Raw genomic sequence first — 27,356 nt, forward strand, 5'->3', positions numbered from 1 at the left:
CTCACAATTCACTTTTCTTAAGTGTTCAAGCTAGCAAAGATGGTTTGCTGAAATATTAACAAATCCAAATCAAAAGGGCAACATAATACAAAATTATTGAACATATGAATGAATATGAATGGGAAATGTTTTAGAATACTTGCCCATCTCTAACAGGTTTCAGAGTAGCAGCCGTGTTAGTCTGTATTCACAAAAAGAAAAGGAGTACTTGTGGCACCTTAGAGACTAACAAATTTATTTGAGCATAAGCTTTCATGAGCTCACGAAAGTACAGCTCATGAAAGCTTATGCTCAAATAAATTTGTTAGTCTCTAAGGTGCCACAAGTACTCCTTTTCTTTTTGCCCATCTCTAAAGTTTTTGTTTGGGTTTCACTGAATCTAGACTCTTTGTAGGGGCCAATAGCAGCACTGTTATCCCTCCCAGACCTATTTGTGTTGAAGGACATACATTTTAAGCAAGACTTGGATTTACTATTGGTCCTTTTACCTTGACATAATTGCCACTGAGCAGATTAGCACATTCTAGCTATCCACGTTCTACTGGATTTGTATTTAATTTTGGTGCCCCCTTGTCCTTCTCTAGGTACACACTAAAACATTCACCTAGCCACAGATTTTTTCAGAGCTGCTGAGCACCCTCAACTCCAGCTGACTTGAATGGAAGTTGAGATGCTCAGCACCTCTGAAAATCAGACCCAGTGGCTGATGCCACCAATTGAGATTGTAATTTGCATAATTGATAAAGAATGCAACTGTGCTTTTCTTAGTATCCTCATACAGAATTTTCCTTTTCTTTACCACATCCACTTAGCAATGATCCTGCCAGATAGGGTGCAACATTGTCTTTAGGAAAAGAAGCCTCCCTGCCCCACTAGGCCACACTGCAGTAGCTGTTGAATCCAGTTTGTCTTCTTTCCAAAGTAAATGAACACTGATTCTGATCAACAAATGATGATGATTGTTAGTGTGGGTTTAACCACACCTTATATAAGTTACCCAAACTCCTTGGATATGCAACATTAGGCAGGCAGTTTCATCAGATCAGGTGACATTTTTGGCTCATTTTTACAGTGTGAAACATTGCCCCAGGCTCAGTAATGGATCTTATACAAGGTTAGGCAATAGGCAAGCAACCTAGACAATCTGAAAAAAAATATTGCAATCAAATAATAGGAGACCCTAAACTATTTCACTTGACACTTGCATGGTTGAGGTGTGTGTTAGAAGCAGTGTGGACTGAGCACAGGACTGAGAGTTCTAGTCCTCGCTCCACTAGTAACACATTGTGAGTGACATTCTCGAGAAATGCATAGTGCTCAAGTAATCAGGCTTCATCTAGCTATCTGTGCGCCAGAGTAGCAGACACTGTCATTCCCTGCCTCTTATTCAGGGTTTGCAGCCACAAGATCTGTGTAAGAGTGGATTCAGTGATCTCCTCCTGACCAGTCCTCACTGCTTCCCTCTGTGACACATGTTCACCTCCTGAAGGCTCAGGGGTACAGAATGAGCTATTGTGCTCATGGGTTTCTGTGAAGCACTTCGGATGAATTTGCATTAGGTGAATTTCATCTTGTGTATGTCTAGGCAGGACAGGTAACCTCACAGTGTATATTTTCCATTTGTAGCATGTGGATAATTATACTTATCTACCCCACATGGGTGTTGTGATGACTAATTAGTTAATGTCTGTTCAGCACTTTTATCATACACAGCGCTATATAAATACTAAGCAGTTTTTGCTGTAATTATTATTATTTCTTATTATTTGTTGCTCTTTAAATAAAGGACTTTGATGATTCAATGGGAGTTTTGCCTCCATAAGCATGGCATGATTGGTTCCTAGACTTAAGTGTTTCAAACGAGGGCTTATATTTTTATAGTGAATAACATAGTTTTATGCTAATATCAGTTGATTAGTAAACCTATTTGAAAAGTAACACTTTTATGCATGCATGGCAATCTCAAAATCAGTCCAATTCAAAATGTTTTAGTTCAGAATATCCCTCAAGTGACACACTGAAGAAATCTATTGGCATAATGTAGTAATAAACCATAATATATTGTATATTAGTTGACTATTAGTGCATGCTTTGGGTGTGTTGTGAGCATTAGAAAAGGCTCAGTTGGCCAGTGGGAAAATGACTTGAGACATCAGTGGCTGAATTAGAGCCATGTGAAATTCAATAATGTGCTGTTCATGTCAAACTTTTTTCCTTTGGAGCTAGGTATGAGCTAGATGCCAAGGCACCCAGACAGAGGCAGTGTGCGCATGCCCAGGGGCAGATTTTTAGGTACCTAAGAAACTTTCAGCACCTACAGGGTTAGGTGGCAGCCTCGCAGGGGTTTTGAGGATCCAGATTTTGGATTTATGCAATAAGTGGTAGTTAAGCACCTAAATCCCTTTGGGGCTGTACCCCTGAGTTTCATATACTTTGCTGTGGCTACGATAAGTCTACTCAGGTTCACACATGCATTGTGAGCCTTGGCAGAGTTTCACTTGGCTTTGAGTTTCTGAAGAAATTTCTAAGCAAAGACATACTTGAGTCTGAGAATCCTACCTTTTACACTAGGGAACTCAAATACAGTAAACCCAGACCTCTAGCTTTCTTGTATCCCCAGCATGTACTCAGCTTGTCCCTCAGTGTCTTCTCTGGAGTGGACTCTCCACTGCTTCCATTTGGAGAGCTCTCCGCTCCCACTTGGAGAAGGGCCCAGTCCTCAGTCTCCTCCATAACATGGTCCTCCTATCCAAGAGTACTGTGGAGCCCTCTTCAGAGAGTCTGAGCTCAACATGGGGGGGAAGGAGTGGAGACCGGGTAGGCCAGGCCAAGGGGTAGATGAGTTAGGGGCACTGTTGGGCCCATTTGCACATCATCCTGGCCTACTGAGAATCCCAGGAAAAGGTAATGCAGCTTAAGGGTGTACTGTGTTTACCCTGAAGCCTCCCCTCGGGGTCCAGAGGTTGGTGCAGCCAGGGGAAGATCCCTGATAGCGTGGCTCCAACTGGGTAATGCTGCTATGTACGTCAGAGCTGGAGTTAAGGCATGGGGCCTCTGTGAGAATGACCCTGACTTACTTTGTGGATTTCTGGTGATCTGCAGGCTTGTCTGTTAGGGCCAAATAATGTACCCCCTAGTCAATGATGTGATGTGACTAAATAGCCACTGGGGAATCCTCTTGGGTATTTCCTTCCTTTCGGCCTTTCCGATGGTGTTTTTTTGTTTTTTGTTTTTTGTTTTTTGTTTTGTGGTAAGGGATGATCTGGTCCACGGAACAAGCGTGAATAACTTTGTGATGGCTTTATTTTGTCTGAGTTACCTAGCCTGGAAGGGGTGAGTTTCAGGCTGTTATGCCTGTTGCTTTCTGAGGCTTTTGTGGTTCAGAACCAGCTTGGGGGAAAGATTACTCTTCTCTTTGGGGGGGTTACTTTGAAAAATATATTTATGGAGTGAGTCTGCTGGGGAGGCAGGGTTTGGATCAGTCAAGAGTGACATGGTCCCAGTAAGACTGTATGGAGATGCATATCTGAGTTATTTGGCAAAACTCCTATGAGTTTCCACACAGGAATGGGGCCAGTATTACACAGCTATTAGGTGAATATCAACTTAAAAGTGATTCTGTCTGAATAATTCTAAATTAAATTGCTAGTTAAGTACACTTAGGATATTTATTTTTAAGAGTGACCAAAGTCTATTCCTCTAGCTGTCCATGCGTACATGCTCTCTGCAATACTTACCTTATGATTTTCACATGAAGTCACCTATGCATTATGCCTGGCAGCTATACAGATATCCATTTATGGGATCCAGAATCTGTTTGTTAGTGTTTTAGTACCTTGTTGCTATTAAGGTCAGTCAATTTAAGTTCCAACTATATGAAGTTAAATTTCAAAAGCATTTTTATAAACTTAAGTTAAAAACTAAAAAAAAAAAGTTTGCTTAAAATCTGTTGTAAAGGTGGGTGAAATCCTGGCCCCATTAAAGTAAATCGGAGTTTTACCATTGATGTCAATGGAGCCAAGATTTCACCCTCTATATTTTGAAGTATTAGCATTATTTCTACCACTTACACAGTAGAGAGATTATATATTTTATTTTTTTATTTCAGTAATACCTGCAAAAACCTGTTTAAAACAACAAATGCATGAATGTGTTATCCATAGGGAAACAGTTTCAGGCTGTGAATATCCGTTTCAGTTCATACATGAGATTGTAGCATGCAAAAATTTATCAGGATAGTACTATTGGTACCCCAGTAAGTGAGTGTGAGTGAAGGTTGCTTTGGCTTGGGAAATAAGCATTAAAATGAAAGCCAACACCTCTCCCCCACTGAGTTATAAAAGATGATTTATGTGATTATTGTCTGTCTGTACAATAAGATAAGGAGATTCTCCAATGGCAGAAGATGTATGCAAGAAATTGAATATTATTTGCCTGTATCTCTTCTGTAATTCTTCAGCAATTTTTAGCGAACCAATCCCAGAATTTCTTCAGTGAACATAGTTGGGGAAAAAAAGTGATCCATTTTCAGTTTAAGAGAAAATACCCTGTAATCGGCTGAATTGCTATTATAGAAAGTTTATTATTATGGGTATATAAACTAGCTGGGGGCTTAACACTGAGCAGCTGGATAATTGAGCTAGCTCCTGGATCCAATTAAAAAAATCTATGTTGTGCCCACAGTAGGGGAATGGTCATAGCTGAGAAACTACTATATATTAGATTCTAACACACCTGTGGCATGTTCACTGTTATAAACAGTATGGGTTATAGAGCATTAAATCCTCTCATTATTGCCTTATATAAGACAGACACTTCAAGCAGTTCCACATTTATCTGAGATTACCAGTTAAACTCATTAAAAAGCATCTATGACTTGCTCACTCAATTGGATGTTGTCAGGATTTTAGTGTACTTCACCATCTACTACAGTATCTTTGATTAGTGAAATTATACTTTTTGGGAAGACTTTCTCTAACTTAATTATGATTCTTTGTAAAGTCAGTATATTTTATGATTTGGGGTATTTTTCAACTATTATACCATGTGTCAATCTAAAATAAAACCTGTGTTTTGGGCTTTTTTGTTTTTGTTTGTTTATTTTTAGATTTTTTTGTTTTATTTTTGGGGGTGGGGATTGGAAGAAATGCATCATAAATATTTTGGGCTTTAGCGAAGTTCAGTCTCTGACAGCGGTCACAAATTATTGTACCATGCTATTGGTTACTGGTGAAATACATTGTTTGGAAATCTCTATCATTAATATTTCCTTTTAATTTATATCAAACTAATGAACAAGAAAACTTAGACTCAAAACCTGGTAACTCTGTCTCACTGCTACTCTCATCTTCTCTTTCTGATTCTTTCCATATGTTTATTGCACTCGATGCATCTTGCCTCAAATTTGTGCCCAGTCCTGAAAATAGGTACACATGTGAGTAACCTTACTCAGGTCAGTAGTCCCACTGAACTCAGTGGGGCTATTTGCATGAGTAAAGCTACTCACATGGCTAAGTTGTGTTTGCAGGCCCAGGGTCGTAAGTTGTAAGCTGTCCAGGACAGGGACTGTCTCATATTGGGAGGTTGTTCTGTGCCTCACCACAGTGAAGCCCAGTCCTAACTGAGATATCTAGACACCACTGTAATACAAATAATAATAGTAGTTAACATCATTTTTCTCCACAAATCAATCAAAGAAATGAAGGCAGCAGACATAACGAATATGCTTGTCTTTTTATATATATAAACTATATATATAGTTGTTTGCTGAAATATTTAACCATTGTTGCAACAATCATCAATATTAATACTTATCAGAAACATGTTAACCAAGCCAGCAGGTAAAACATCTGTTAAAAAGAAGTAGGAAAAGAGGAATAATAGGCTTGTGGAATATTAATACTGTCCAGATATTTATTATTAAGCACTTATTTTGTCTGTGTTTATTTTTAATAATCAGCTGTAATATTACTTTGCAAAAACCTGTAATTGCTTCTTAATTTCAAATCCCAGTTCTTTTGTGCTGTATACAAAGGTAGTATATTTCTGTACTTATTGTTCACAGCACTCTGTGTAAAAAATCATGTTCATTTCAAGAAGCTGTTATGGTATTGATTCTGGTAAAGACTTCCATTAACTGACCAATCTAAATCTCATAAGTGATGTCAGGATAGTTATGCATTTGCTTGGTTCAAGTATTCAGCCATTATGTTAGAATGCAGGCAGTGTCTGAATATGGCTGTTAAATTATTTCTAAATACTGAACCAGAACAGCTTAACAGTTCTGCAGTTTGAGACTGACACAAAAATGACAATCTGCCACCTCTTTGTTTTTTAAATATTAACGTTGTATTGGGATAGTATTTTTGGAGTAAAAACCTGTGGCACGAGAGGATAAGTGACATAAACAAAGGCAGCTGGGCTGCATGAAATAATGGAACAATAAGGCCCTTACAGCCGTTCTCATCACTCCAGTATGTTAATTAGCATTCTGTTGTGGCCGCAACACTGAAAACATGTAATCTGTATTGGTGTACTGTACAGCTGTGAACACACATTCGTTTTTGTTAGTCCCTAGAGTTAGTCTTGCCATTGGCATATGTGTGTGGGCCAAAAGTCAAACTATCACCACTAAAATAGCATACTACAGAAGCAAAATATACTTTCCCTTTTCTTCTTTTTTTTTTCATGGTAACCTGTTATGTAATCTGGTGGTACAGCATCTGTCTCACTTTCATTCGCCCCCCTCGGCCCCAGATACATTTAAGGGCAACATAATCATTTGAGATAAATGATTCAGGCAGTAAATGTGCTATAAATAATCCAGTTAAAAAATAAATTGTATTCCTAAATAGAATGTTAAAAAAATCCTCCTATATTGGTATATATTGGTATATCATATAAGTTTTTGTGGTGAAAGCTAATTCATAAAATTAAGGTCTAGAAAAGAAAAAGGGGTATATCTGGGGGAAAGAAAGTTGAGAGAATAATGTACAGTGCATTGATGAATACTATTGCATCAGCACGGGACTTGTATTTTATTTTGATGCAAGCACATCAAATAATCAACATAAATAATTAAGAAAAAGGTGAAAAGATATAACATTCTTATCCACTTTTGGAGAGTTTTCAGTAAAGTCAGAATCCCAACCTACTATGTCCGTGATAAACTTTATTTGTCAGAAGCTGGAGTTGGTTATGTGATGGAGATTTGATGGGCGTTCATTCAGCCTTTGAAGTGGCTTGAATTTCTCTGTAACACTTCTGAAATCTGTAAGTACACTTAACTCTTCTTTTCGAAATATTTACCTTGGAAACTTTTCTTTTGGAGCATAAAGTAGATTTTGAATTAAGCAATATGATTTCTAGCATTTTCTTTTAAGCGTACATTTACACAGTGGATATTTAGTTGTCAGTGCTGTTTGCCAGCCTCCATTTATTACTGCATTGTGAGATCTTGGTGTTCAAAATGAGACTAGGAAAATTTTTCTTAGAAAATAACTTGCAGTGCTCTTGGGTGAATACATCCTTTATCCATACTCAGATGATAAGAGTGAAGATTTAGCTCATATTTCTACACTAATCTACTTCAAACTTGATCTTGAAAAATTACCCTCATTGCACAAAGAAAATGCAGCATTTAAGTCACCATGCTGATCAAATTTTGTTCTGCTTTTTTGACTGTGGAGGGAACAAATTGTTTGGTGATTCTGTGATGTGAACCAGTGTCCACTAGGGAATGGAGTGAGGATTTTTTTAAAAAAAATCTCTCCCGTCATTTTTAACTCAAGTAGAATATAACTCTGTAATGAGGCAGTCAGATATATTATTGTAATATTGTATTATATGCAAGGTATAAAAGTTACACAAACATTTAGCCTGATACTTATGCTGCTATTATTTGATTATGTGATTATTAGATTTCGTATATTATTATTACTTTTATTTATGGAAAGAAAAAAATCAGGAATGGCTCTTAAAAAATCAGCAGTTATAAAATGCACTCTGTCATTAAAAAAGAATAAGAATAAAAATAAATGTTAGTATCTCTCTTCAAATTTTTCTTCAGAGTGGTAAAAGTATATAATTAATAGAAGAATTTTAGCTCCAGATGTGGCTATACTATAATAGAGCCTTATAAATGCTACAGAAAGAAAAATTGCTTGGAACGAATGAGAACCAAATCAAGAGCACACCTGGGTTTGACAAAGATTGCATTTACTGACTGCTGTGCTATCACATTACAGAGAAAGACCAAGTCTTTGGGAGCAGCTGTAGAGAAAGGCCTGGCAAATCTGCATGCAAATAGCAGCACATTGTTAACTTAATCAGATGCTGAGGAAAAGATGTGCCAGACCATGAGGATGATCTATAAACAAGTACAGAGTCCAGAGAGATTGTGAGGGCTAGGCAGATTGAAAAGGTATACCACAAGGGTTCTGTCCTTGGGTCATATTCTCTTCTTTTATGTTGTCGGAATGTTACTGCCATTCAATCTATCATAATGTTTGTTATACCTCATTGTAGTAAATTTGTCAAATAGTGCTTGATTTATTCTTTGCAAAGATATAAATAATTTCTTATTAGTTCAGGAGTTTGGTAGCTCTTTGTTCTATAGTGGTATAGATATGGGTATTTTCTGAAGGAAACCGTGTATGACTCCATAACTCCAGTTAAATAATATTAGTGTTTAAATGTCTGGGTATATTGAACTAAGAAATAGTGCAACACACTATATAAAAGAGAAAAAAAAAGAAAGTAGCTTTCTATAGAGTGAAGTACCTTGATTAAATCCTTCCTTAAGAAAAAGTTGAAGACACCTGCTATTCGTATTATATATTAATGCTAATGGGAATATATGTTTAAAGTCTACTCCATCTTTAAGTCTAATATCATAAAAAAATAAAGAAGTAATACTGTTTAATCACCCACAGCTTAATAGTGCCTTAGTTGTTTACTGCCATTGCACTAATTGCTCTGTACTAATGTGTTTTTGTGTGATTTCCAGTAGTGCTAAAAGAACTGAGATCCATAACCAATTAAATATAGTGTTTTTATGTTTAAAATATGTCTGTTGTAGAGTAGCAAATGAACAGAAGTATTTTAAAAAAAAACAAGAAAGATTTGCCATAAGCATAGCTGCAGAGGAATAGGTAATTTTTATTGCATATTTTGCACAGTGACAATGGATAAACTAATAGACTAAAGGGCAAGCTAAAGAAACCTAAGTATTTTATACTGTGGGCCAGATTCTTCTCTCAGACTGGTATAAATCAGGAGTAACTTTATTAAAGACAATGGAGTTACACCATGGTAAATGGGAGGAGAATCAGGCTTTCTATTTCTGCAAATATCCTGACTTTTTATTTTTGGTACTATAACTTTTAAAATTCAAAATACATATACACACTCTCCCCTCCCCCCGCCCCATATATAAATACTTCAGTTAGGTCTGATACAGGGAGAACAATACACAACAAGGAGACAGCAGTATCTAGCACTGTTTTATAGGCAATTCAAGTTCGGGAAGGTGATTTGGATCCCAGGCTACATAGTAGAATTTATGACAGAAATGAGGTACACAAGCTTGTAGGGGAGGAAGCAACACCATTTATATACTGTACCATACCTTGCCAGAGGGTTAATTGAGTAACATTGTTGTTGGTTTCAGAAGAAGCTAACTGCCTGAGATAGGGCACTGAAGTGGAGGCTGTCAGGGTGAGGGAGGTGAGGGGAAATTGGACATAATAGCATTAATAATAATAATTAAAAACTAAGTAACAAAAGAATGCATAAATAATATTTCAGTCTCTTGCTTTTTATTGCAGAATTAATATTCATATGGATGATATCTAAGCTATTCAGTATGATACTAACAAGACAAAAGCCACATTGTAGTGGGTTACATAGTTTATTATAACATGTTTGTTTCTGTGAATTTGGACCAGCTGAAAACAAAACTATTAGTACAACTGAATTTTCTGTTTCCAGGCCTTCCATACAGAGTCCTTTATCAGCCTGGGATCCATACACTTACAGAGCGAGGACACACTTCACCTTATATAGGGGGAGATAATGAGATCAATTAGATTCTCAGCCATTGAACTGTAGACAGCTGTTGGTGCATAATAATCATCATTAGAGATGGGTGAATGTGGGATACGTGATTCACCAGACTACCCACAGGTATTTTGAAAATGCCAGACTTAACTCTTGAGTACTTGAGGCCAACATTTTCTCTGCCATCTCTCCTGGGACTATTGCTCATGAAAAAGGCACATTTCAGAGAATAGACTGGTGAGCTGTTACTCAGGAATGGAGGAAGTTGGGTAGATAAAACTTACCTGTAGGTAGAAAGGAACCTTTCTCTTCAGTGCTACATGAAATTTCTGAACCTGCTAAGCCCATCATTAACCAAAATAATTTAAAACTGTATCAGCTATTCTTCTCGGGTTTTGTTCTATTTTCTGTATGTTCACTACAATTTCTATCATAAAAGTGTATCCCTTTTAAGACTGATTAGATCCTGTCTTGGTGCATCCCAGACTTTCGAGGTCACCAACTAGAAAGGCTTTTTTTCCTGTTTCCTTTTGCTCCAATTTATTAATCCTTACCCTATCTGCCCAGAATATTCTAAACTATATTACAAAGGCCTGATCTGGAATTGCTTTTTGGTTCATGGGCAATTTAACCTCATACATGTTTTGTTTTTAACCTCTGAGTACGCCCATCACCCTTTAAACACTCACTAGTACCTTTAATACATGCAGTCATTGCTCTATGATCTGCACCATTCCTGTATTTTCCTTTTCCTTTTTTAAAGCCTGGTAGACTCTTAGTAATAATTGCTCACACTGTGTAATTTGTATATACAAAAACGGTCTCTAATAGACTCTTTTTTATCCTTGTACATCAGAACGTTCCCCATGTTATGTATCTGTATTTGTGAGTATTTTCTAACTAGGACCCTGTGTGTAGATAGTGAGGGCTGTAAATCAAATAAGATAAATTCAATATATATTAAGTAAGCTTTGGTTCGGTACCATAGGAAAATATTTTTCTTCTTTCACTGGAATTTCCCTTTCATTTTCATCTTTTAAAGTAAACTTAGAAGTACCTTTTCAATGCGACACAATTTAATTTAATTATAGAAAACTTGTTAATACATCGAGGAGTTAAATGGTTAAATCAGCATGGCCTAGATGGAGTAATGAGTATGAGAGAGGGAGTCAGGACTTGTGAATTCTAATCCCAGCTACGCCTGTGACTCATGGTATGTCCCAGGGCCCTTAATCATCTCTATTTTTTTCCTAGGGACAAATCCTCTGCTGATGTGAGTGTAACTCTTATTGAAGTCAGCAGAGGTTCACCTGCTTATGCTAGCAGCAGATTTGGCCCTAATTTGGAAAGTACAGTACTTACGTATCTTGCAGGTTATTGTGAGGATTAATTAGTTAATGTTTGTACAGCATTCTGAATATATAAATTGCTGCATAAATGCTTAGTAATACTACTATTAAGTCCCCATGCATCACTTATTTACTTTTAATATCAGAGCAGACTATGGTTTTTGCTTTTGTGGACTAATAGAGCTAAGAAAGGAAGGAATAATACAGCTTACCATGGATCCAACAACTGGCAAAACAAAGTCTTACTGGCAAAAAATGTTACAAACAATATGTACACAGATAATATTCAGGTGACATCACAGAGTACTGATATACAAATATTTATCTGTTTGCAAAGAGAATCCCAGCTTTAGAGCCCAATCCTGCACACAGTATTCTTGTGAGAACTCTGAGAGTTCTCATGAATAAAGATATTTGCAAGAGTAAAAGTAGGGTTGGGGTCTAATATGGGGAGATTAAATTACCTCTTGACCTTATTGATATATGGCCCAGCTCTCCTTGAGAGGAACAACCCGCAGCTGCAGTTGGGGATCTAGCTGCATCACTGAAGGCCATTATGGGGACTTCCTTACATTTGTTTCCCTGACATTCCTAAAAGCAAACTAAGGACACATATGCTAACAACATGTTGAATACCCAAAGCAGTGTCTAGACAGAACTCAGAGATCCCAATTATAGTCTCTCTCTTTGATTTTGAAGTCTGGATAGCACAGGTTCATTAGAAAAATCTACACAACCATGCTCTATCCTCTGCTCCACACTGACTGACAGCTAACAAAAGTTTCCAATAAAGTTTTTAACTAACCCATGCTATGCTAATTTCAAAGTCTGAATGCCCAATATCGATAACAAAACATTTCCTGGAAAATTTTGTGTATGATTTTGGATACAAACAAAATTAAGAATTCCCCTCTCTGCTTATTAACAATTTGCTCACAGAAGATATGGCAACATTTGGAAAATCAATGGTTAAAGAGGTTCAGGTTGGCTAGGTCAGTGGGGGTTAGTAAATGCTTGATTGTGATTGTTCTTTGGCCATTTTGTCCCTCCAGAGCATGCAAAGAATTCTGTTGTAATGCTGGTGAACAGGTTTCTGCTTTTGAATGAGCTAGTTGAGATTTTGTGTAAGAATTTGCCTGTTACTCTTTCATGTAAAACTGGGACACTTTCATGTTCACATTAGTTTTTAACTTGTGAGACTTCCCTCCCTATTTCGACCAATGTTACCTCCTCCTTGTGCCGTTCAGGCATCACCCTGCATTCAGGCAGTTGCAAGCAATACTGCATAAGTAGGGACTATGCTGACTGCCACATCCCTCAGATGGTGCACCATCTTCCTCCCTGTGCCCTGGCTCTGCTCTATGGATTGTTGGGAGTGAGGAAGGAGCACATCCTGCCATTGACTGGCCGCCTTATCCCTGTCCACTGTGTCCGTACTTTAGGGCCAGATCGCAGATTAAGTTACTAGTGTACATGTTGTGGCTGTCAACTGGTACCTAGAAATTGCCGAGAAAGTGAGCAATTGGCAAAATCTCCCCTCCTGAAGCTGGATAAACACAGTGTGTGCCCTACACATTTTACCAGCTGTGACTGAAACTGGGGTCTTTGTGGCCCATAGGCAGCTGCTTTACCAGAAAGCCAAAAGAGAATCTTCCTGTGGCTCAGCCAGTTGCAGCTGAGCTAAGCTCCTGTCAGCTGGAAGTCGCTTTTTGAACATATCTTACTCCAAAGTAAAGCTGCTTCCATAAAATAAGCTATAATAATGAAACACAAACAGAACATTAAATCGGGAGCTACTAACAGCATTGTGCTTATGAATAAAGGCTACCACTATGCCCTTTATTCTCCTAAAATTGTACAAAGTTTGTGCTGTACCAGACATGAAGTAAGGTGTCCCACAATACTCCGACACCTCCAATACAATCCTTCCAGACAAAACAGGCTGGAACACCTTTAACTACTCCTAGTAATAATATATACAGTGTCAACACTGATGTGCAAGAAAATAGAGTAGTTATGAAAGTGAAGTCTTGCCTCTGCTGAGTACCTAATTTTTTTTCCCAACATTTGTTTATAAGTAACCAATGTGATAAAAGACTACTGCATGCATTTCATTCTTTTGATTACTTGAACCATGTTAATGACCATGGTGAAAAGCAAATCTATAAGTACAGAACTCATTTTCAACCGAAAATACCTTTGCTATTTCCAAACATTTGTGCTGTTTCATAAATGCCAGGGAGCTTAGTCCACTCTAAGCCTGCAAAACTATATTCATTAGTATTTATTCTCTTAATTTTTCAATTATTTTGTTGCCAGGAGAGTGCTTTGGGTGGAAAAGGACCCGAGATTGGAGCCAGATCACCTCCTTTGTAGCTCTGGAACTCAAATGGCTAAATACATTATAGATTTTTCTTTCCACTCTTGGGTGACTCTTAGTTTACCAAGTTGCATCCAGCTGCCATGAAGCTTCCCTCCCAAAACCTGAAGTTTATAAAAGTGGTGCTAGAACTGCTAGTCTGTTTCTTATTCAACATGTTCAGTTTTATACTGCTGTGAAGAAAGTTGGAATTAAACATGCACATTAGATTTTTAGTGAACTGTCCATCACTTAAATTTCTGTACTCTATATACTTTATGGGCAAGATCTTTGGCCCTCAGTATGGCACCTTTGCACCACTGTGAGGCAAAAAAGCCATATAGCCAAGAATAGCCCCATATACTTTGCAAGAGCTAGAACCACATTTTATGATAGCAACTCCTGAATTCACAATGTTAAATTTTTTTTGGTAGATGCAGCTGTGTAGTCCACGTTAGTGTGTGTGCACCCAGTGCACCAGAGAAAGAGAAATTTGCGTAGCAGTTCCTGTAGAGGTGCAGCGCGTGTGCTTTATGGCCATAGCCCCTCCCCTAGCTATGTAAGATGGCACCAGCCCGACCCTCTCTCAGTTCCTTCTTACAGCCCATGATTAGAGTCGGAGCTCTGTGTGAATCTTAGCCTCACAAACCTGTCAACTAGTTAACATTTTCTTTTGTTGTATATGGTTAGTTTGTACCCAGTGTTAGAGTAGTTTTAATTGTAGTAGTTTGTTTCCCTTGGTGATGCCCTCACCAGGGTTTGAACATTGTCCTTCATGTGGGGGAGCAATCCTCAACAGCGATCCACACATACAGTGCTTGCTCTATCTTGGCAAGACCCACGTCAAGAAGCGTTATGCGATCTTCAGACCAATTAAGAATGCTCTAGGTCTCGAGGTGACTCTTCCACCTCCCACTAGGAAAAGCGTGGACTGGCATGGGGTTGGTGACAGCTTGTGGGATGGCATGGATAACTTTAACCCTTCCCTGGTTACCAAGTAGGGAGGTTAGAAAACCCTGTACTGTTGGCTCCGTTTCTGGCCTTTGGGAATCCATCGAGTCTGGTACCAATGAGGGAGATGCCTGTACTGACTGCTTCCATGTTAACGGCAGGCATGTGTAGACCTTGGCCTTTTGGTCCCATCCTCTCCTTTGGTCCAGGACTTTGCCAGGGCTGCATCAACTATAACCCCTTCATTTGAATGAGCCCCTGAACACTGGGGTCTGTTGACACGCACCCAGTGGAAGCTGGGCTGGTACTGAGATCAGAATGGTGGACCTCAGTCTAGGGATTCTCCTTGACACAGCTGCAGTTGACACCACATATGTTTCTCTGGTGGCTTTCTCTGCCCTCAATGTTGATACCGTCAGATAATCTGGTCATTCTGAAGATCAAGGCGGATCAGACCAAGCTTAATTCTCATTGCCCCGATGTGACTGAGACATTGCTGGTTCTCCGACCTTTTCACGCTGTCTATTCAGCCTCCAATACTGCTTCCCACAAGCGCCAACTTTTTTCCGCACCGGTGGGTGCTCGAGCCTCTCCCACCCCCCAGCCCCGCCCCTACTCCACCCCAGCCCCAAAGTCTCTTTCCTAACTCCGCCCCTCCCCAAATCCCGGCCCTGGCCCCTCCTCCTCCCCCAAGCGTGCCATGTTCGCCCTCCTTCTCCCTGCCCCCCCAGGCTTGCCGTGCGAAAGAGCTGTTTCGCGTTGAAGCGCTGGGAGTGAGCGGGAAGAAGCAGGACATGGTGGTGCACTTAGCGGAGGAGGCGGAGGTGAACTGGGGCAGGGGGGTGGGGTGGGGAGCTGCCACTGGGTGCAGAGCACCCACCAATTTTTCCCCATGGGTGCTCCAGCCCCAGAGCACCCACAGAGTCGGCGCCTATGCTGCTTCCTCTCCACCCCAATCCGTTCACTCAGAATCACAGCTGCACCTTGCATCCCAAGCTCAGTTCCCTGCATCTCACAGCATGGCTGCTGCATGGTTGAATGAGGAGGAGGCAAGGTGTTTGGTGGCTGTCCAACAAGTCCTGCTCAACAGTAGAAAGTCCTCTACCAGAATAGCCTATTCAGAAAAATGGAAGTAGTTTTTGGTGTGGTCATTAGCCCGCAGAATCCAACCGATGCTGGCTTCTATCCAGGACGTCTTGGACTAGCTGATACACCTTCAGTCATTGGCGCTTGCACTTAGTTAATTAAAAATACATCTGGCAGCAATACTGGCATTTCATCCCCCTGTTCAGGGAAGAACAGTCTTCTCCAATGTCATGGTAACAAGATTCTTAAAAGGGCTTCTTCGTCTACTTCCTCCAGTCTGAAAGCAGTTCCCCTGTGGGACCTAAACATGGTTATAATGTCTCTGATCGGTCCTCCATTTGAGCCCCTAGCATCTTGTCCCTTTCTACTCTTGTGTCAGAAAACTGCTTTCCTGGCAGTGATAACATCCACAAGGAGCGAGTGTGAGTTGCAGGCTCTGATGACAGAACCTGCTTATATACAATACTCCAAAGACAAGGTGACCTTACACCACACCCAATTTTTTTTGTGTAAAGTGGTCTTTTGGTTTCATTTGAACCAGGCCTTGTATTTACCTCTGTTTTCCTAAGCCACTTTCATCTCTGGAGGAGCGACATCTCCATACTCTGGATGTCAGGCAATGTCTAGCTTTTATCTGGACAGGACTAAACTGCTTTTTGTGCTTCACCTCATTTGTTTGTATCATATGTAGACCTCATGAAGGGTCAAGCTGTCTCTTTGCAGATGACCTCCAAATGGGTAACATCCTGCACTGAGACGAAATAGCCTTTTCTATGCCCCTGCAGCGTGTGCAAACTAACTGTACAAGCATGCAAGCAACGTCCATAGTGTTCCTCAGTGACATTTCCATATTGGACATTTGCAGGTCTGCTACATGGCTGTCGATACATACATTCATGAACCATTCACATCTTCCAGGGCAGATACAAGCTTTGGAAGAGCAGTCCTGCAATCCTTGTTTAGGTAGACTCTGAGCCCCACCTCCTGGCAGGAAGGGGTACTGCTTGTGAGTCACCTGAGCAGAATGCATCTACTCAAAGAAGAAGAAAGGGTTACTTACTGTCTCTGTGGTTCTTCAAGATGTGATGCAGACATGTATTCCACAACCCACCCTCTGTCCCCTCTGCATCAGAGTCTTGTGTCCCAGTAATTCAGTGTGAAGGAACTAATGGAGGGGTGAGGTGGTGCTGCTTCATGTAACCAGGGAAGGGACTATGGCCACAACGCATGAGTGCTACCCCTCAACAGGTCCTGCTAGGCATATGTCTCCAGCGCTGCATGCGTGCACACCTAAATGCAATACACATCTGCATCACATCTCGAAGAACCACAGTCACAGTAAGTAACTGTTTGTTTCTTCTTCCATTGCCAGGAAACATTCTTAGTTCCCATCCTCCCAATATGATAGCTGTGACTCGTGGTTGAAAATACTCATTGACATACAGTGATGATTATTTTTTACTATGATTATTTTTCAAGGATGGGATTTTCATTATCCTCTCTAGTTGCTCCAGCTCCACTCCCCAGGTCTCAACTCCCCTGATGTCCAATCTGTATCACGTAGACAATTTAACTAGGCTTCTGGCAGATTCTTTGCCCGCCTCATTCATCTGGCTTTGTGTAAATCGAGAGTGGGAGGGGAAAGCCACCTTTCAATTCAGAGCGGTATCTTCTAGTTCAACATTTTTCATCCCTTAAATTTTTATGACACAATTTCCTTATTTAAGACTTACTGTTGCTGGGTGACAACTGTCATACTGCTAAAGCACCTTAGAAATCCACAGCCTAGTTTAGTATGTTGTATCACAATGACTTGAACACTCAAATACGTTAGCAGTACCTATTCTGCTATTTTTGTTCTGTCAAAGCTAGAAAATTCTGACTTGTCTAATAAACAGATAAACCAGTCACTAAATAAGAGCATAAAGCTTGGTGACTTTGTGCTTCTTATAGGCTGTATAACTGAGAGCTCTGGAACACAGAAATGTGCACAAATCAGGCATATGTATATTCTGACCACTACTGACAGACTCTGTTGGCCAGTTTGCTGCTCTGAGTTTTCACTGTTCTAGACTATGGTCAGCTATGCTGCCATGGTCAGTGGTGGCCCACTATACTAAGTTATGCCCAGCTTGCTGGTGGCACAGACTGTTGGGCTTCCAATGCAGATTTCAAGTGGAATGGCAACTGATACAAAGCTCCTGTTTTGGCACCCTTCACCCATCTAGACTGTATTCTTTCTTCCTCCCCAGTTTTTCTCGTCCCTTGATGAAGAAATGCAGGCCAGGCAGCCTCTCTCATTCTGGGCAGTTGTTTTTCATGGCCTTTGCTAGAACTCTTATTAGGATTTACCCTCAACTTGAGTCCCAACAAGGAATCTAGGGAAAGAAAGACGAGAGTGGAATGGTCACCTTTGAAACTGGCACAGTTCAGTCTGTGCTTGCTGGTTTCTTTTGCCTGGCCTGTGGAAGCACAGGAAGACAAAGGATATCTTCTGTAGAAACACTGGGTTAGCAGCAGCACAATTAGACTCTTCTGTCAACAGTTCCTTCTGTACATCTGAAGGTGCTTGTATAGAATGGATGCTTCAGATTAGGTAGGACCTTCAGATTAGGTAGGTAGAATCCCTCCATCCCTCACAGCTATTATGGCTCTGAATGGATGTCCCTAGAACCCTCTTCAGTTTTCAGCTATTTTAATTGATTCATCAGTAGTAGACTGAAGGATCATTTGGCTTCATCCATTGCTTGTGAGGTTTTTTGAACTAAGTTAAGAGAATGGTTATTCTTTTAATGGCTCTAGCTTTTGGGGGGACCAGCTAGACACAGACCTTAAGGATAATAAACCCTGCAAGAAGGGGCCACATCTCCTTCAGCCTCGCACTTTAAGAGATTTGGGATGGGAGGTTCATGACTGCTTCACATTTTTCCAAGTACACCTGGAATAGGTTTGTAGAGGAGTCTTCATATTGACAGTTTCTGCTCTCCCTCCTCAACAAGTCTGACTGGTAGTCAGAGCTCTCTGTTTCTACCGAATAGGACTGCAGCCATCCAAGACAGATAGGTCCTTTCAATTGTGACAAAGGCATGAACCATCAATCCTAGGTTGTGTCATTTAGAGGTTGTTTCTTGCTCTGGGCTTGACTGTCAGTACAGAAAAGAGATCAAAACCTATAACACCTAGGGGCCTCCAACACTCTCAAATGGCTCATCTTTTCACTATACCTGGACTGAATGGAAAAATCAGGAGATGGTGCTTAAGAGTTTATTTGGTCTCATGGTATCATGTCAAGATCTGGTACCATGGTCTAAGGTCTGGTCTTATGGTCCAAAGGCAGTTTCTGCTCTTCTCAAAGTAGAAATCTGGTCAAATCCAAGGAAAAACTCCCCATCTCCACCCTCTACACACTTCTTTGTCAATGAAGAAATTTCTGAGTTAGTGGAAATGCAAGGAGAATATATTGAATCACTCCTGGAGTATTAAGATGCCTTTTAAAATGTTTGGTACCCTCCCATTGAATAAATTCACTTCATTCCAATAGCTGTTCTTTCCAGGAAGGTATTCTTCTTGATGACCGCTACCTCAATTGGCAAGATGGGGGGAACCAAGTGCTCTCTTGCATTTCCCAGTATGGTTAAAATGGTCCTATATGTGTGCCCTAATTTTCTTCCTAAAGTTTATCATCCTGTCACCTGAATTAGACTATTGCTTTGCTAGTTTCTGCTCTAAATCCAAAGAATAAAAGGAGGAAATGTGTCATAGCCTTGATGTGTGCAGGGCATTAACACCATACATTTCTGGAACCTCAGAATTTAGATGCATATATACCAGGATGAGAAGAATGGTATAAATAGACAGAGACTCAGAATCCCTTCCTGAGGGCTTCTCAGTATCCCAGTTCTTATTGGTGAAGTGGCTCCAGTCTTGTATAAGAGAAAGTATCAGGTTTTCCCCACCAAATTAAACCCAAAGCCCAATCTTCACTTACCACTATAGTTTCCTGGGAGCAAAAGTGGAAATTATGCAGGGCAGTTACCTGGCTGATGGGGGGGGGGAAGAGAGAGAGAGAGAGAGAAAGAAGGAAGTGGTATCTGGCTGACTAAATTGTACGAAAATGGGATCTTTTCATTAGTCGCCCTTCCTTTGGATATCTGCATGGGAGGAGATGACCCCTTTAGTGAGAGCTCAGAAAGGAATTAGGAGCTTAAAAATTCTCCTGTTTGTTTCTGCATATTTAAGATAGCTAGTCAGAAAGCTGTGATGCATATTTAAGTCAAATACTGTATACATTATTACATCTCTTACTGATACAAAATTGAACCCTACTTGGAAATGAAGAACCACACTGCACTACCAGTGATAGACAACACGACTCTCAAGCAGATGAGAGACCCTAGAATAAGTTAAATAGAGAGCAGAACAAAGTATGAATTGTGCATATTGCTTAATCCATTTTAAAAAGAAGACACCAACATTAATTACTAGAATGATGTCCTTGCCAACAGAATAATGCACAGTGCCATCCTATTCCATCCCACCTCCCTTCCATGTATAGGCCATTAATTAGTGCCTTTACAAAATGAATCTTGTAACTAAGAATTTAGTCAGATTCATGTACAAATATAATTTTGAAAAGGGTACTTACGATGAAGCAGCAAGAATGCAAGCTGCCCATTGGCGAAACACTGATTACATAGACTGTCTTGAAATGTTTTGGAGCACTATGCAGTCAACCTGCACATACTAAACCATATTGGAACTTTGTAAGCTCCCAAAAGACCATGTGATATACTGATGTGGTTTGGATATGGGATGGTCCCTCTACCAACTTGTCTTCAAGTTAATTTTTCTTGAAATGGTACATTTAACCACTTACTCTCTGTACTATTGTGGATCTGTATCAGCTTGAGATTTGAACTATATGGAACAAACCAGTCTAATGAAAAAACCCCTTGCAGATTCAGTTCAGTTTCCTGTTTAGCTGGTGAAATAGAACTTATTTGTTTCAATTAATGATTTAGATGATCATAATCATCCCTTCTGACCTTGGTATCTATGAATCTATGACCATCTGACCACCAAGAAAGCTAAGCCATATGTAGACATTGAAGATAAGAATACTCACCCTGTTGATCCTCAGCATTGTTGATGCTTTGCCTGTTGAGGTCTTACTTCAGCAAGGAACTTAAGCACATGTGTAACTTCACGCACGTATGTAGTCCCATTGACTTCCCTATGTTAATACAAAGTTAAGGATGCAGCATTAAAATCAGGAAGTGCAAAAGTGAAGGTTCCAAAAGGAACATTAATGTGACCATATTGTGCATCTTATATGCTTATGCTATGCATTTTACATCATCAATATTTATTTAGTTATTTATTTAACCATTGCCACTGGGACCAGCCACATCAGTCTCTGCTCTCTGTTGTATGGGAAATCCTTCAAATGATTCTCACGGTTTGGGTCACATTTTGGGAGGCACCCCTTAGGAATTCTTACACAAGTCTCCAGAGGGGACAATGTAGTTCAGCATGAACATAAACTCACTGAGACGTGAAAAATTGAAGGTACATTTGATGGGAGACTCTCCAGGATGATCAGTAGGATCAGTAACATTACTATAAACATGGAGCCCATAGAAATTTGAATTGGAACTTTTAGAGTAATAGGAAAATATATTTTTCATTGTAAATCAATGTAGTTGCTCTTGTGTTTGAAACTGTTCTATGTGAGTACAGATACATTAGGCCTCATTTTATAGGCATTCTTCTTGAGACTTATGGGTGTATATTGCAAACTTCTGGAACTGTCTAAACTTTTCCTTATATTTTTCCTTCATTTAGGGAACACACAGAGCTGACCGCAGACTGGGTTATAAAATAAATGTATTTATGTTCATTTTGCAGGTATGTTATTCTCATTATTATATAATATGTGACTTGAGGTCTGTCTGTAAGGACATGGTTATAGCTGAAGAAAAGTATTTAGCAATTTATATGAGTTCAGTATGTCAATGATGGTAGACTTAAAATTAGACATACCTGCTTTGTTCTGGGTTTGTGGGAGCGTGTATGGATGTGTGTCACGGTATCTCTGTGTTCTGCCTGCCTCCAGAGAAAAGGGTTATTTTAGGGTATCAGTCCCATTCCTTGGGAACAGACCAGGCATGTGGAGCAGATCACTTGATGTAGTGCAGGTGCACTACCAATAGCAAGCTGCATTAATTGTTAATGGGTTGTCCATAGCAACTTAAAGATAACCTGCAAGTGGTTTTTGTTTTTTTTAAGTCCATAATGATTAGGAAAATAACCATAATTTGCCATTATTTCAACACATTATTACTTTTCCCTTTTCTCCTTCTTAGGTCTATACTGTGTTTGTTTTCTGATTATGTTCTTCTTACTCCACTGACATAGCCAAAAATGCACTGAGTTGGTACGTGAGCACCCTCAGTGGAACAGAAAGTCCAAGTCCTGTGGAGTTTTTTTCCCCCTTTGTTTTTATTTTCACCACTGAGGTTTTACTTTTTGTTTTCCTTCAGAAAACCATAGAGGACCATTTAGTAATGAAAAAACTGAACTTACCTTTTCCTCTACTTGCTGTTCCAGTGCTAATCAAAAGTGACATTGAGGTCACCGGGGCATCTCTGAGCGGGAAGAAGGTGAACAGAGAAGAACTTGTGGATCTGTTAAAGAAGAAGTAGGAGAAATTGTAGAACAATGCATTGCTCTAGCTGTGGATTATGGTTATTTTCCATGTTGGCTTCACTAATATTATGGCTGAATACTTTTTCTTTAAAACTTTTTGCAGATTATCTTTAATGATAGGCTGGTGTGGCCATCATTTTTGGTGAGTTTTTCAGCTTTTGGAAGAGATTTTACAGGGGGAGAAAAGTTCTCCTTAGTGTACAGAAAGTGTAGTGAAAATATAAAGATAAGTTCTTGCTTGGGGCGCATAACTGGCTGTTATTTAAATCAGTAGGCCATGACATACAGTGGTCCAAGTTCTGTCCTGCATGTGTAGAAGGGGTTTAAAGATTTGAGCCTCAATCAAAGCCCATCAAAGTCATTGGAAAGACTTCTGTTAACATCTATGGGCTTTGGGTCAGGCCCTTGATGTTTATATTTAAAAGGAACATTTAACATTGTATGGAACAGTGCACAAGTTTTTAGATACCAGGAGCTGTGTGAAGATTTCGTTGCCAATTCAAGTGCTGCTTCATTTCAGTGAACAGATCCTGCAGAAAAGTTTATAGTTTTTCATGGAAAGTCTGTATAATTTACATGTTCTAACCAGACCAGCAAAACTCAGTGTCAGACGAATTTCACTTTGAGTTTTGTTTTAATATTCTCAATGTGATTCAGCTGTGAATGTGTCCTTGATCCCCTACAAGAGGTAGCAAAATACTGGTACTACAAGAGGTAGCAAAATACTGTGGTTTTATAGCTGTTAATATTATTTGCTATTTACTTCAACTTCAGAGGGTTTTATTTGGGATGGGGGTAAAGATTCTGTACTCTGTCATCTCTTCTTAGTTATTTGAAGTAAAGTAGTGCCACGAAGAGCCCAGCTGAGATCAGGAGCCCATTTTGCTTTACGCTGTGCAAACACAAAGTAAGTGACAATCCCCGCTGCAAAGAATTTAAAATCTAAATGGACAGGAGAAATGAAGAATTTTTTATCCCCATTTTGGAGATGTGAAACTGAGGCACAAAGATATTAAATTGACTTATCTTAGGTCACACAGGAAGCTTCTGCCAGAGCTAGGAACTGAACCGAGGTCTTCTAAGTCAAAGTCTAGTGCCTTAATCACAAGATCATGGCTCCTGCTTATGGTGTTTGCCAATCTTCCACCATTTGTTTCATCTCAGGTCCCATATTAGACCAACTTCCTTTTGGCTAGGTTGGTGAGAAATGGTTTTTTCCCTCTCCTAAGAAAATTTTTGAGATTTAAAAATTGGGACAAAAACTCAAAATCACAAATTTATGCAGACCAAAAATAAAAAAAAATTTGGATTGAGTTATTTTGTCTCAATAATTTCAAAATGTTTCATTTCATGTCTATTTTTTGTGCATGTTTAATATTTTAAATCAAGGTAAATTTTAATACAAAAAGTCATTTTGAACTGACGGAAGGAAATTTTTTATTTAGAAAATGTCAAAACAAGAAGTTTCAGATTTTTAATTTTTTTTGAAACAGGAAATTAATTGAAACCAATCCTTTCCCACAAACTGTTTTGGTTTCAGTGGATCATCCTTTTTCAATAGAAAAAAATGTTTCATTGAAAAATTCCCAACCAGCTCTACTTTTGGATGAAGTGGGCAAGATGAACCCAGAAACACTGCACATAGATTGATAACTGATGTTGGTTCAGATACCTTACCCCTGCTTCCAACAACTATCAGTGGGGGTAACTAAAAGCTTCCAAAGTGTTTCTTGGTGAGTCAGTACCTCCACATCAAACATTTAGAAAAGAAAAAGTTAATAATGGCCAGAAATGTGTCATGGAAACAATGATCAGCTGAGTTTACCACACACAAAAAAAGATGATTATTTATGAACATAAGTGGACTAAGAGCCTTTAGAGCCAATTAGAGGCTCCAGTTTATATCACCATTGAATTTGGCCCTATAAATTTTGTTGTCTCTTCACAGGAATTTTTGTGATGCTTGCTCTTTCCCAGGCAAGCCAGGTATATGAAAACACCCACCTTAATATAGGTGTTTCTCTTTCTCCTCTCCTTTTTTAACCATACATCTTAACCAGCTCACTCTTTATAAGCTTTGTATCAGAAAATTGCAAACAACTAGCACATTGGAATCAGATTTTTTTTTTAAAAAGGCACTGGTTTACAGCAAAATTGTCCATGATAGATATATTAGTTTAAACATTAAGTTGCGGTACAAGGAGACATGCATGCCTAATGTTGGAAGTAAATCATATTTGTTCCTAACACACTGGAGAAATTGTTCAAGAACAGTTCATCCTTCTGTAAATATTGCCCCAAGGACAACAAGACCTTTGAGTTGTCTGCTGCACATGTACCACTTGCATAAGTTCAAACCATCCAGGGCTAGTTTTAATGCACACCCAACTTTGCCAGAAATGTTTCAAGTTTTGCTTTTGTAACTTTATGGACCTTTTGTTTGGTCTTGACCTATTTTCCCCTTTGTCAGGATTTCCCTTTGGATTCACACTGCCTTTCCTTATCATCCCCAGTTCCTGTCAAACACATATTCTTGTATATGTTCAAAAGTTCAAGTTGCTAAAACACTACACTTTTGTAGGATAGAGGGGATAGTCACATTTCGTCACCTTCTTGGACAAATGCCATGCAAGTAGGGGAGCTGGCCCATGTCAGAATAGGACCCTGGGTGATGAGTGGCTCGAAAGATGCCAACGAAGAGCGAGAAGTTCTTTTGGGGGAAAAAACCTCCCATTTTCTGTTCAGATTTTGCACTGGAGGTGACTGGAACTAAAAATATTCTTGAAATTGCAGAGAACTTTTTTTTGACTTCTAGCAAAAATAAAATTATTCCTCCCACCCATCACTGAGCAGTGTGATGGTCTATCTATCTATATCTGCCTTCCAAATGTAGGAGATTGTGATCTTGTGTTGAAAGTACTATGTTAGGAATCAGAAGATCTGTTGTGTGTTCCTTACATTCCTCCAGATTTCTCTGTCACCTTGCACAAGTTGTTGGGTGAACATTTTCAAAAGTGACCATTACTTTCTGTGCTTCAGTTTTTGGATGTTCAGCTGGAGGCTCCTTAAGTTGGCCCAAAAGTTGGACACACACAATCAGTTTTAAAAATTCTGTCTGTAACCTTGCAATGAATCAGTTTCCACATCTGAAAAATAGGGATAATACCAGTTACCTACTGTGCATACATCACAGGAGTGTTGAGACAATAAATTCATTAATACTTATACAGAGTTTTGAAATGCTCAGACAGAAAGTGCTATTTAAGGGTGAAGTATTCTTTGTCTTTTTATGTATTTAAATAGAATACGATAACCATCATCATGAACTATTCATATCTGAACTAGTCATAAAAGTAACTCTTGGTTAGAAGGGAGCCTGAATTAATTCCTTGGACCCAAATATCCAAGATGGTAAATAATATTTTAGTTTTTTTGAAAATGGCCCAAGAGTCACCTGTACTATTGATAGGATGTAGTCTTGTGTTAAGGGAAGGTTTTGAGATGAAGAGTAGTCAATGGGAGTTTTAATTGCAAAAGGATTGCAGAATATGACACCCTGGCAGGGTTGCACCTTTGTGTATGTGGAGGGCCCTCGACAGTGGAAAATCTGCCTGGGATGGTCATGGAGGTGCATCAAGGTTAGAGCACCCACCACCATCTTCTGCTAGGGAAATCTGTAGGGGACCAGCACTACCAAGCAAAGTAAGTGGTGCTTGCTAAGAAGGGTGGGTGATTAGTGTGGCTGCTGGCAGTACCAATTCAGTACATGCCTCAGTAGTCTCCACACTAAAGACTCTGTGGGGCTTCTGTGTGTTTTAAAGCTGCTCTCCCCTAGCGTAAACCGTGAGTGGTGACAATGGTGAGAACATTGCTTGCCCTCAGGTGGGGCTGACTCCCCTCAGGAATGCAGCAGGCCCTGATAGCACAGAAAGGAGCAGTTTGTACCTCCCTACCCAGCAAAACAGAATCCTGCCCATAGCCTTTAATTCCTCAGAATAAGGAAGTTACTGTATTGTTTTATTTTATTTTGTCCTTCTAGGTATTCAGAGTATTCTTTGTTAATCTTCCTTATTTATTTAAATGTTAATTGGTCCTTGTTAATTTGTTTTTTTGTGCTGAAAGCCAAGGTCAAGAAGAGACCACCTATATTAGCTCTTAGCATGATTACATGGTACCATACTGCTTCTTGGAGAAAAGTAACAAGAAGCCTCTTCCTTGTTTTAATGTAACCTTTATGTTAGGAAAAGAGTTGGAAAGAAGTTGGGTAGAGAGAGAGAAAATGCAAGCTTGACACTATCTTGAGGGGCTGAATGATTAAAGGGGCTAGTAAATTCGAAGACATTTGTTTTGAAAGCAAAATATCACTTAACCCCTAAGAAACAGACATTTGTGGCCTTGGGGTTAGGTATAAAAATAACACAATCGTTCTTGTACTTAGAAAGGTTAGGAGTGCTAATAGTGGAACCAAAAAATACTTTACCTTTCATGTCTTCTCCTATGTGCAACTCTCAAAGCCACTGCTTTTGGTTGTTGCCCCAGTAGCAATAACTTCTGAGAACACCCACCCTTTGCCAGGCATGGCCATTTTACAAGATAAAAGCAGGATTTTTTTAAAACAGATTCTGTACCATGGGGCAAAACCATAAGTAAACAAACAGAGCTATCATAACACTTTAAATAGTAATCAAATATGTTTTGCTGTTTGCATTCAAAGGGGTGGAAAGGAAACTTGACAAGATGAAAGAAGGAACCAGATTTGTGTTCCTCCCCCCTGTCTCCCCCATTACAGGTAGAGAGTTTTAGTGAAGACTTCAAGGCAAAAAGAAAAAAGCATAGAATATACT

The 27,356-nt window shown here is 39.4% G+C and overlaps 1 protein-coding gene across 6 annotated transcripts in view; it reads left to right on the forward strand.

Moving 5' to 3' along the window:
* Positions 1-27,356, forward strand: part of ZNF536 (zinc finger protein 536) — a 415,977-nt gene that overhangs the window by 137,280 nt on the left and 251,341 nt on the right. For 2 of the 6 annotated variants that reach the window (XM_043494950.1, XM_043494951.1), the window contains one exon: positions 21,649-21,711. The exons of 3 other annotated variants lie outside the window; for them this stretch is intronic. The gene's annotated coding sequence lies outside the window, so the exon portion shown is untranslated. Of the gene's footprint in view, positions 1-7,182; positions 7,273-8,246; positions 8,423-21,648; positions 21,712-27,356 lie in introns of all 6 variants that reach the window. One more of the 6 variants, XM_043494955.1, reaches the window with a different exon arrangement.

Source organism: Dermochelys coriacea, chromosome 12 (assembly GCF_009764565.3).
Source record: "Dermochelys coriacea isolate rDerCor1 chromosome 12, rDerCor1.pri.v4, whole genome shotgun sequence".
Classification (NCBI taxonomy): Eukaryota; Metazoa; Chordata; order Testudines; family Dermochelyidae; genus Dermochelys; species Dermochelys coriacea.